Source organism: Arachis ipaensis, chromosome B1, assembly GCF_059453495.1.
Source record: "Arachis ipaensis isolate K30076 ecotype BB chromosome B1, ASM5945349v1, whole genome shotgun sequence".
NCBI classification, from domain to species: Eukaryota; Viridiplantae; Streptophyta; class Magnoliopsida; order Fabales; family Fabaceae; genus Arachis; species Arachis ipaensis.
The window spans coordinates 118345713-118357139 of NC_142436.1; the positions used below are offsets into that span (position 1 = coordinate 118345713).

The 11427-nt window shown below is 40.8% G+C and overlaps 1 non-coding gene across 1 annotated transcript; it reads left to right on the forward strand.

Annotated features, from left to right (window-relative positions):
- The first annotated feature begins 4238 nt into the window (after nt 1-4238).
- LOC148578095 (small nucleolar RNA R71) lies at nt 4239-4345 on the forward strand. The gene has a single exon (XR_015904626.1). It is a non-coding gene; the product is annotated as a small nucleolar RNA R71 (small nucleolar RNA).
- Nucleotides 4346-11427: the final 7082 nt, after the last annotated feature.

An 11427-nucleotide genomic window follows, 5' to 3' on the forward strand; every position in this document is an offset into this window, starting at 1 on the left:
TGGGGACAAGCAACAGTTTAAGTTTGGTGTTGTGTTGAGCGGATATTTTATACGCTTTTTGGCATTGTTTTTAGTATGTTTTCAGTATGATTTAGTTAATTTTTATTATATTTTTATTAGTTTTTAATTAAAAATCACATTTCTGGACTTTACTATGATTTTGTGTGTTTTTCTGTGATTTCAGGTATTTTCTGGCTGAAATTGAGGGAGCTGAGCAAAAATCTGATTCAGGCTGAAAAAGGACTGCAGATGCTGTTGGATTCTGACCTCCCTGCACTCGAAATGGATTTTCTAGAGCTACAGAAGTCCAAATGGTGCGATCTCAATTGCGTTAGAAAGTAGACATCCAGGGATTTCTAGCAATATATAATAGTCCATACTTTGCTCAAGGGTAGACGATGTAAACTGGCATTCAACGCCAGTTCCATGTTGCATTCTGGCGTCAAACGCCAGAAATAGGTTACAAATTGGAGTTGAACGCCAGAAACAGGTTACAACCTGGCATTTAACTCCAGAAATAGCCTAGGCACGTGAGAAGCTTAAGTCTCAGCCCCAGCACACACCAAGTAGGTCCCAGAAGTGGATTTCTGCACCAACTATCTTAGTTTATTCATTTTCTGTAAACCTAGGTTACTAGTTTAGTATTTAAACAATTTTTAGAGATTTATTTTGTACCTCATGATATTTTTAGATCTGAACTTTGTACTCTTTGATGGCTTGAGTCTCTAAACTCCATTGTTGGGGGTGAGGAGCTCTGCTGTGTCTCGATGAATTAATGCAATTATTTCTGTTTTCTATTCAAACACGCTTGTTTCTATCTAAGATGTTCATTCGCACTTCAATATGATGGATGTGATGATTCGTGACACTCATCATCCTCCTCAACCTATGAACGCGTGCCTGACAACCACCTCCGTTCTACCTTCGATTGAATGAATATCTCTTGGATTCCTTAATCAGAATCTTCGTGGTATAAGCTAGAATCTATTGGCAGCATTCTTGAGAATCCGGAAAGTCTAAACCTTGTCTATGATATTCCGAGTAGGATTCAGGGATTGAATGACTGTGACGAGCTTCAAACTCACAAGGGTTGGGCGTAGTGACAGACGCAAAAGGATCAATGGATCCTATTCCAGCATGAGTGAGAACCGACAGATGATTAGCCGTGCGGTGACAGCGCACCTGGACCATTTTTACTGAGAGGACGGATGGTAGCCATTGACAACGGTGATCCACCAACACACAGCTTGTCATAGGAGGAACCTTGCATGCGTGAAGAAGAAGACAGGGGGAAAGCAGAGATTCAGAAGACAAAGCATCTCCAAAACTCCAACATATTCTCCATTACTGCAGAACAAGTATTTATTTCATACTCTTTTATTTTTCGCAATTCAACTTGATAAATATAATTGATATCCTGACTAAGAGTTACAAGATAACCATAGATTGCTTCAAGCCAACAATCTCCGTGGGATTCGACCCTTACTCACGTAAGGTATTACTTGGACAACCCAATGCACTTGCTGGTTAGTGGTACGAGTTGTGAAAAGTGTGATTCACAATTTGTGCACCAAGTGTCACGGTTCATCCTCAATTCATAAGATGAAGAACGAGAATGCACAAGAAAATGGAATCAAACGTGTAGTAAAATAGAAATAGTAATATTATTAATCCATGAGAATCAGTAGAGCTCCTAACCCTAACTTAGGAGGTTTAGTAGCTCATAGCTTACAGAAAGTAATAGTAAAATGTGAAAAAGGGCAAAAGATCTCTAATAGTGGTGATCTTTGTTCTCTAATAGTGGAATTTTTCAAGTTCAGCGTGGACCTTTCAGAGCCAATTACCACTTTCGCATGCACACACCACGCTAAACTTGGAAAATCCCAAGTTTAGCGTGGACCATACAAACCCAATTCGCTCCTTCACGTAACACTTGGCACCGAACTTGGAAATTTCAAGTTCGGCGCCAACCAATCCGAATTAGATGTCTCCAGGGCTGGCAAAAATTTTTCTAAGTGTCCGGTTCCTGTTCTAAAATTTCTACTTGATCAAAACACACGTAAAACAAAGGAAAAATAGTAAAAATTCAATAAAATCAAATAAATAATAAAACTACTACTACTACGGAAAATAGACTAAGGATACGAAGCCATCGGGTTGCCTTCCGACAAGCGCTTCTTTACCGTCACTAGCTTGACGGTCAGCTCCTCTAAGGAGGAGGATCATAGGGGCTCAATTCTTCACCCCTCACTGTGAATCTTCTCCTTGTGCCCCTATAATGTAGCTCAATATGCTCCAGAGAGAGGATTCTGTTTATTGTATAAGTCCACACTAGATTGCTAGTCAACACCACCTTCATTCCTGGGGAGAAGTCTTCAGTGAGAATCTTTTTGTTTCTCCATCCCTTGGGTACTTTCTTCTTTTTGGGAACCTCCGTCGTAGTGGATGATGCATTCCCGATACCAAACTTAGGTTTAATGTCAGGAGAAATTTTGTTAATTGTTACCAAGGGAGGTTTGAGCTGCAAATTTTGCTGTGCATCATCAGGGGGTTCTTGAAGGTTTGGATCAATAAGCTCAGTCTGCATGCACCTCTCTTCTTCACCTGTTGAATATATATCTTTGAAAACATGAAAGACCAGTTGCTCATTACGCACTCTAAGCACTAATTCACCTTCTTCCACATCAATCAGAGCTCTTCCAGTGGCTAGGAATGGTCTTCCTAGAATTATATAGACATTCTCATCCTCTTCTGTGTCAAAAATCACAAAATCTGCTGGGAGGAAGAACTTACCCACTTTGACCAAGATATTCTCCATTAGTCCATATGCAGGCTTTATAGATTTGTCTGCCATATGTAATGCTATCCTTGTGGGTTGTGCCTATTGGATTTGCAACTTCTTCATCACAGATAAGGGCATTAAATTGATGCTTGCTCCCAGACCACATAACGCTTTCTCAAAGGTTGTGCTCCCAATGGTGCATGGAATTTGAAAGCTCCCTGGATCCGGCATCTTCCTTGGCAAGTTATTCTGAATGATGGCACTACATTCCTTAGTCAGGACCACTGTCTCATCTCCCTTTAAAGGCTTCTTCTTTGACAACAACTCCTTCATGAATTTGACATAGAGAGGCATTTGCTCTAAAACCTCAGCAAAAGGAATATTGATTTGCAACTTTCTGAAGACTTCTAAGAACTTTGAAAACTGCTTATCCATGGTCTCCTTTTGAAGTCTCCGAGGATATGGCATTTTAGGCTTGTACTCAGGAGCCTTTGGCAATGTAGGATAAGTGTCAAAAGAGTCTGGAAATGGGTTGTCCGCACGCTTTGGAGGGACGTGCTCTACTTCTTCCTTCTTCTCCTCTAGAGCTTCTTTTTCAACTGGCTCCTCATTAACTTGTGCTTCCATGCTTGCCACTTGTCCACTTATCAAGGTGATAGCCTTGCATTCCTCTCTTGAATTTGGAATTGTGTTACCAGGAAGGCTATTAGTGGTCCTCTGATCAATTTCATTAACTTTTGTGGCTAATTGACCCATCTGAATCTCCAAGTTCTTGATTGATACTCTAGTTTCCTGTCTAAAACTTGCCAATATTGCTTCCAAATCATTGATCTGCTGGGGTTGAGAAGTTGCTTGCTGAGATGACTGAAACTGGTGGTTATTAAAATTATTCTGTTGAAAACTACCCTGAGAATTATTATTAGAATTCTGTGGCCTCTGAGGTTGCTCTCTCCACCCAAAATTTGGGTGATTTCTCCACCCCCTGATTGTAGGTCTTAGAATAGGGATCGTTATTGAGATTTCTAGGAGCACTCCCATGTAATTGACCTGTTCAGAAGAAAATTGAGCATAATCATAATTTTTATTTTGCATAAAATTACCTGTCATGTCATAAGAGGCTTCTTGGGGGGCATTCTGAGTGTTGACAGCTGAACTTTGCATTCCACTCAATCGTTGAGCAATCAGATTTATTTGCTGAGACAAAAGCTTATTTTGAGCAAGAAGAGCATTAACAGCTTCCACTTCCAACACGCCTCTCTTCTGAGAGGTCTCAGAGTGCAAAAGATTCCTGTTGGAGGAATATAAGTATTAGTTGTTAGCAACCAACTCAATAAGCTCAATAGTCTCCTCTGGTGTCTTCTTCATGTGCAAAGAACCACCTGCAGAATTATCCAAGTGCATCTTGGACATCTCACATAAGCCCTCATAAAAGATATCCAGCTGAGTCCATCTAGAGAACATATCTGGAGGGCATTGCCTAGTCAGTAGCTTAAATCTCTTCCAAGCTTCATAAAGGGTATCACCATCTTTCTGTCTAAAATTCTGAACCTCCACCCTTAGCTTAGTAAGCTTTTGAGGTGGGAAAAATTTAGTTAGAAATCCAGTGACAACCTTGTCCCAAGTATCCAGACTCACCTTGGGTTGAGAATCTAACCACAGTTTTGCTCTATCCTTCACAGCAAATGGGAAGAGCATGAGTTTGTATACCTCAGGATTCACTCCATTGGTCTTCACAGTGTCACAAATCTGCAAAAAATTAGAAATAAACTGATTTGGATCTTCCTGAGGGAGTCCATGATATTGACAATTCTGTTGCACAAGAGTAACTAGTTGTGGCTTCAATTCAAAGTTGTTTGCAGCTATAGGAGGTACCACAATACTTTTTCCATAAAGATCTGCATTAGGAGCAGTGTAAGAGCCAAGCACTCTTCTAGGTTGCTCATTCCCAACTGGATTTGCCACATTGGCATTAACAGCATGATTATTATGATCCATGTTGGACTCTGCAGCTTTGTAAAGTCTTGCTTGTTGTAAACGCCGCCTAAAAGTCTTTTCAGGTTCAGGATCAAAGTCTAACAGAGGTTCCTTGTCTTTGTTCTTGCTCATAAACAAACAAAAGACAAGAAAAGATGGGACTCTCTACGTCAGAGTGTAGAGAATTTCCTGTGAGGTACTTGTGTAAAATAATAAAATAAAAATACTAAATAAAGTAAATAAATAAATTTCGAAAATTATAGGTAGAATTAAGACAGAAAAATTCGAAATTAACAAGAAAAATAAACAGGAAAAATTGAAATAAAAATAAATAGGGGACACTAAACTTAATTTCAGAAATTAAAGAAAAATATTAGTACTAATTTTTCGAAAATAATAAAGAAACAATTAAATAAAATTAAAACTAAAACGCCTAATCTAAGTAATCAAACAACTAATAGTTGTTAATCACAGTCAATCCCCAGCAATGGCGCCAAAAACTTGGTGCGAAATTTATAACCACAAACTAACCGGCAAGTGTACCGGGTCATACCAAGTAGTACCTCAAGTAAATGAGGGTCAATCCCACGAGGATTGATGGATCAAACAACAATGGTTAAGTGATTTACTTAGTTAGGCAAACAGAAAATGGTGTTTTGAGTTCAATTGCATCAAACAGTAAATTCAAAATATCAGAAAGCAAGCAGTAAACAAGTTGTGAAATATATATGGAGAAAACAGTTAAGGCTTCAGAGTTATCTATTTTCTGGATTGACTTTTCTTACTAACTATTTTAATCATGCAAGATTTAATTCATGACAAACTATATGTGACTAAACCCTAATTCCTTAGACCTTTTTAGTCTCCTCTAAAATTCATCAATTGCCAATTCCTTGGTCACTTAATTCCAATTAGAGGGTAAAGTTCAATTATAGTTATATGCCACAAAAATCCTAATTATCCAAATATAAGAGGATTATATGTCATGTATCCCGTTAAGTCCAGATAATTAGAAATTTAAGAGAATTTATTTTCAAGCTGTTGTTCAAGTAAAGAGCTTTTTTCCAAGTTATACAAGAACATAATTAGAACAAGGGTCATACTTCCGTTCTACCCAAATTCATAAGATAAAGAACGAAAACAATTCTTGAATTATAAATCAGTACATGAATTAAAATAGAAAAATAATAGTATCAATCCATATGATAGACAGAGCTCCTAACCTTAACAGTGGATGTTTAGTTGCTCATGGTTCAGAGAGAAAAACTAGGATTCAGGTAAACTATAAATTGTGGAATCAGGTTGAAGAGAAGAGATTCTAATCCTCATTAATGTAAAATATATTTTCTAAAACTAAATAATATCTTTTTCTAATTTTAATAATAAAAGTTAAATCAAAATTTATTTAATTGATCCGTGCTGCCTTTGGAACGAATTGGGGACCACTTTGTACGTTAAGGTCCATGCTGAACTTGGCAAATATCAAGTTCAGTGTGGATGAAGCAGTGTGTTTCTTGTGCCTTCCTTTGAATCCACGCTGAACTTGGTATTTGCCAAGTTCAACGTGGGTTAATGCGCATGATTTCCTTTGGAGTTTTCAAGTCCACGCTAAACTTGGAAGGAACCAAGTTCAGTGTGGATGAGGCAGAGTTTTCTGGAGAAGAAGTGTGCACTATTATACATCATTGGAAAGCCCTGAAAGTTATCTTTCCAATGCTACTAGAATCACGTCAATTGGACCTCTGTAGCTCAAGTTATTTCTATTTGAGTGTAAAGAGGTCGGAGTCGATAACATCATTCGCTGTCAAATCCATCTGAATGCTTCCTGAAATAAACAAAAATTGCAAACAACTCAAAGTAGCATTCATAGTGGCTAAAAGTAACTAAATCTTGATTAAACTTAGTAATTTGAATGCAAATTCACTAGGAAAAGATAGAGAAGATGCTCACGCATCAATAACCTAATAACTAAGAGGTACAAAAGTATGATAGACTAGACTAAAGGTGCGAAAATCCACTCTTTGGCCCACTTTGATTGAGTACTTGGGCTGAGCTTGGCGTCCATCTTGAGGAATGGGCATTGAACGCCCATTGGGGAGGTGATTAGCGCTACCTTGTGCCTCTTGGTGGCGTTGAACGCCAGGAATGGGGTGGAATGTGGCGTTCAATGCTGTCTTAGGTTCCTTTGGGGCGTTGAATGCCAGAAAGGAGGTAACTCCTTGGTGTTCAATGCCTAATATGGGTAGGCTCCTTCGTAGAAAAGTGTAGATCATTATATATTGCTGGAAAGCTCTGGAAGTTAGCTTTGCAACTCCGTTAAGAGAGCGTCATTTGGACCTCTGTAGCTCCAGAAATGCTTGTTTGAATGCATGGAGGTCAGAATCTGATAGCATCTGCTACGCTTTCCTTGCCTCTGAATTAGACTTTGCCAAAAACTCTTCAATTTCAGCCAGAAATTACCTGAAATAATCAGAAAACACAACAACTCAAAGTAGAATCCAAAAATGTGAATTTAGCACTAAAACCTATGAAAATATAATAAAATTTAAACAAAACATAACTAAAACTTTATAAAAATGATGCCAAAAAGCTATAAAATATCCGCTCATCAGTAGTCTTGGGTTTTATGCCCGTATCCTCAGTGATAGTCATAGTACAAGGTCTTGTTGTCGCCTATCTGTCTTTTCAGTTGTCGTCCCTTCAGGAGGATACCCTGCTCCACTATTTGGTGGTAGATCTCTGTGATGGGAGCAGGTAAGGGGGTGTAGGTTGAGAATTTTTCCACCCTGGGTGGTCCGTTGGTGTTTGTCGGCTTGGAGTGCTCTTTCTGAGTTTCTCTCGGTGGCAGGTTATTACGAGGTGCCATGTTGCCGTGCTACCATGTTTTGGCAGCCACGACTTGACTCATCTCTTCATTGTTTATATATTCCCTTGCGATGCTTTGAAGATCGTGCATAGTCCAGACCGACTTGGTAGTGAGGTATTTCCAGAAGTCCTCGTTCATGAGGCCGTTGCTCAGACAAAGACTAGCGACCGAGTCTGTGAGTTCGTCAACCATTAGACACTCGTGTTAAACCTATCGAGGTATTTTCTCGTGGATTCGTGTTGCCTTTAGGTGACTCCGAGCAGGCTAATAGGGTGTTTAGCTTTGATGATTCTGGTGGTGAATTGAGCTATGAACTTTCTCGAAATGTCATGAAAGCTAGCTTTGGAGCCGTTCGGGAGGGCGTTGAACCATTTGATTGTGAGTCCGGTCAAGGTTATCGGGAAGGCCGTACATTGGACCGTATCGACGGCTCCTTCCAGGTTCATCCTGGCCTCAAAGGCCGTTAGATGTTCCTGGGGATCTTTAGTTTCATCGTATTTCATGTCCGTGGGCTAATTGAAGCTCTTTGGAAGCTTGGCTCTTAAAAGTTTTTCAGTGTACAGGGTGGCTCCCATTATCACATGCTCACTTCGAGCTCGTTTGGCTTCCCGATGGTGCCATCGGTCGTCTTTATTGTCTCGGTGTTCTAGTTTTCGAAAAACACTGCGGTCGTGTCTTTTGCTGTGTCGCTGTTCGAGTGACCTGTCCCTGGTTTAACAGTAAGATCGGGTTTTGGAAGTCACATGGCTTCAGTGTTTCGCATGATACTGTTCTTTGGTCGTAACTCGTCCTTCGAGGTTTTGCACCTTGAGGCATAGTTCTTGAATTATTTGGCCTGCTTTTTTGCCCAAGCCATCGAGAGCCCAGGTTTCATGGGGTGGACGGTTGTTCCTCTCAGTTATGGCTGGGGTGGGGTTGGTTGGTAGTGTACAGTGCTTGTTACCCTATCATGGGTGGGAGGGGTGATATCTCAGTGTTTGGGTTTGGACTTTGCGGATGTGAGTTGTGGTGGTGGCTCAAAGATTGCTCGTTGGGGTTATCCGCCATGGCTCTGCGATTCGGCAGTCCCTACAGACAGCACTAATGTACCGGAAAGTTTCGGTACGGGTTATGAGATGGATCGGGGACTTACTAGTCGGGGTGGTCGCCGGATTATCTGACTGGAGCCATGGGGGTGGTACTTGCAAAGACACTCCGATACTCAAGTCAGAATTGACCTGAGAGGTATAAGGTGTGGAATGAATAACGTACCTGAGGGGGCCTTAGGCTCCCCTTTATATAGCTTAGTGGTAGTTATCTCATCGTATCTTATCTTATCTTGCTAAGATAAGGGAGGTATTTGAATTTGAATATTGATTGGAGGATATGGGGCCGTTTTGAGCCGGTTAGAGGAAAGGGGCTGACCTCGGGTGTTCGAGTTAAAGACTGTTTCAGTGCGAGGGTCGGGTCTGTAACACATTTATATCATGAATTTATTTTGTGTATATGTATCACTATATGTACTCTCTTGTTTGCTATTGCTAAGTTAATACTTTAAATTCATTTAGTTACTATGTATGTATTAGTCGAAAATAATTATTTTCGATGAAGGAAGTTATTCGAGGATTAGTAAATGAGTTCTTGGAAGGAAGCTTGAATCGAGAAAGGCATTTTGACATTGACTCGAATTTTGATTGGCATAGTTGGTTGAGGAAGTAAATTGAAGACCTTAAGTTTCGAAGATTGCTTTTTGGAAATTACACTATAAAGCAGAAGAGGCAGGAACAGTTACATATGTTTTCACACATATGGGGTTATACTTTGATTTGATTGGCTAGGAGATGGCTATAAATAGAAGAAAGCTCGAAGATACAATGGTTGGAACTTTGCTTCAGAAATTACTCATGCACACTAACATCCCAGCGACTTTCTGAGTCTGTCTCGAGTTAATTTTTTTTAGGGTTCTGTTCATACCTTGGGTCAAGCTGTCTGATCCGGGATGTTTAGCAACAAAGCGACCGACCTCTTCAGGTCAGACTATCCGACCTCTTCTCAAAGAGCTTGGCCAAATCGACAGAAAATCCCAAAGAAGGGCCCAACTCAAGGAACACGACCAAAATCCAAAGGCAGTCCAAGCCTATAGAGATAAGGGCGGTTCCTTTGAAGATAAGCTGACCTCAACCCAAAGATAAAGATAAGATAAGATAACTAACTTATCTTATCTAGAAAGGTCACTCTACAACCACTATAAATACACTGGAGCGCACAGGTATAACTCATACTCTGATTCTACAAAAAACCTGCTTAATACCCGTGCTAACTTAAGCATCGGAGTCTCTTGCAGGTACCCCCTACGTTCCGGTGACCAAGGATCAGAAGTGCAGCCAGTCCAACAAGTCAGACACAACAGCTCCGGCCGCCACCAGCCAGCCGGACACGTCATCTCCGACCAGTACAGAAGATCTCATCCGAGATCGACCTACAGTTTCAGGTAACCCTCGGAACATTGGCGCCGTTGCCGGGGAACCTGGAAGTCATCCCATCCCCATGGTGGACGACCATGACAACGACCACGATTCAGATCTAGAGGACAGAACGCCGCACAAAAACGCAGACGCTACACCAAAAGATACTCCAGAATCTAACGGAGATAAAAACTCATCGAATCTAGGAGTAATAGAAGCACTTCAAAATTGTTTAAAGTAACTTGAAAAAGAAAGCCAGCATCAATGAGAAGTTGGCAAGGATCTACAAAGAGAGGTAAGGCGACGTCGAGAGTTAGAAGATAAAATCCTACAACTCGAAGCCGATCTCAAAGCAAAGGCTACCCGGACCACCCCTGAGGACAATTCACGCAAAGATCAAGATCCATTCACTAGGGACATCATGAAAACTAAAATTCCTAAGGACTTCAAACTCCCGGATATGACTTTGTATGATGGCACTACAGATCCCAACCATCACCTCAGGTCCTCAGCAACTTCAGAAGAAGAATGTACCTCACCGACGCCTCGGACGCTGTTCACTGCAAAACTTTTCTAACGACTCTCACGAAGACAGCAATTAGATGGTTCGACAATTTACCTTCTAAGTCCATCTCATGCTTTGACGACCTAGCCAAAAAATTCCTGGCCAGAATCTCGATCCAAAAAGACAAGGCCAAGCATGCCCCCAGTCTACTAGGAATCAGGCAAGGAGATCGGGAAAGTCTTCGCAACTACATGGAGAGATTCAACAAAACATGCCTAGACATACAAATCTTGCCAACAGAGGCCGCCATCATGGGCCTCATCAATGGCCTACGAGAGGGACCTTTCAGCCAATCTATATCGAAGAAATATCCCACATCTCTGGATGAGGTGCAGGAGCGAGCGGAAAAATATATCAACATGGAAGAAAACTCTCGGTTGGGAGAAACCTCAAAATCCGGATTCTCCTACCGATACAAAGATAAAGAATCCAAAAAGAAGGAAGATCGACAAGGAGAGAAAATTAAAAAATATCACAATTACACTCCTCTTTGTTGTTGCTCAAATTCTTAGGTTTCATGCTCACACAAAGAGGAATTGAAGCAAATCCGGACAAATGCCAGGCCATACTCAACATGAAAAACCCAACTTGTGTCAGAGAGGTACAACAACTCAACGGGAGATTGGCAGCCTTATCCAGATTCTTAGCGGGATCAGCGATAAGATCTTTCCCCTTCTATGCCACTTTAAGGAAACGAAAGAAGTTCGAATGGACAATGGAATGCGAGCAAGCCTTCCAGGAGTTCAAAAATTTTCTGGGACGACCACCTATCCTAACTCGACCACGAGAGGAAGAA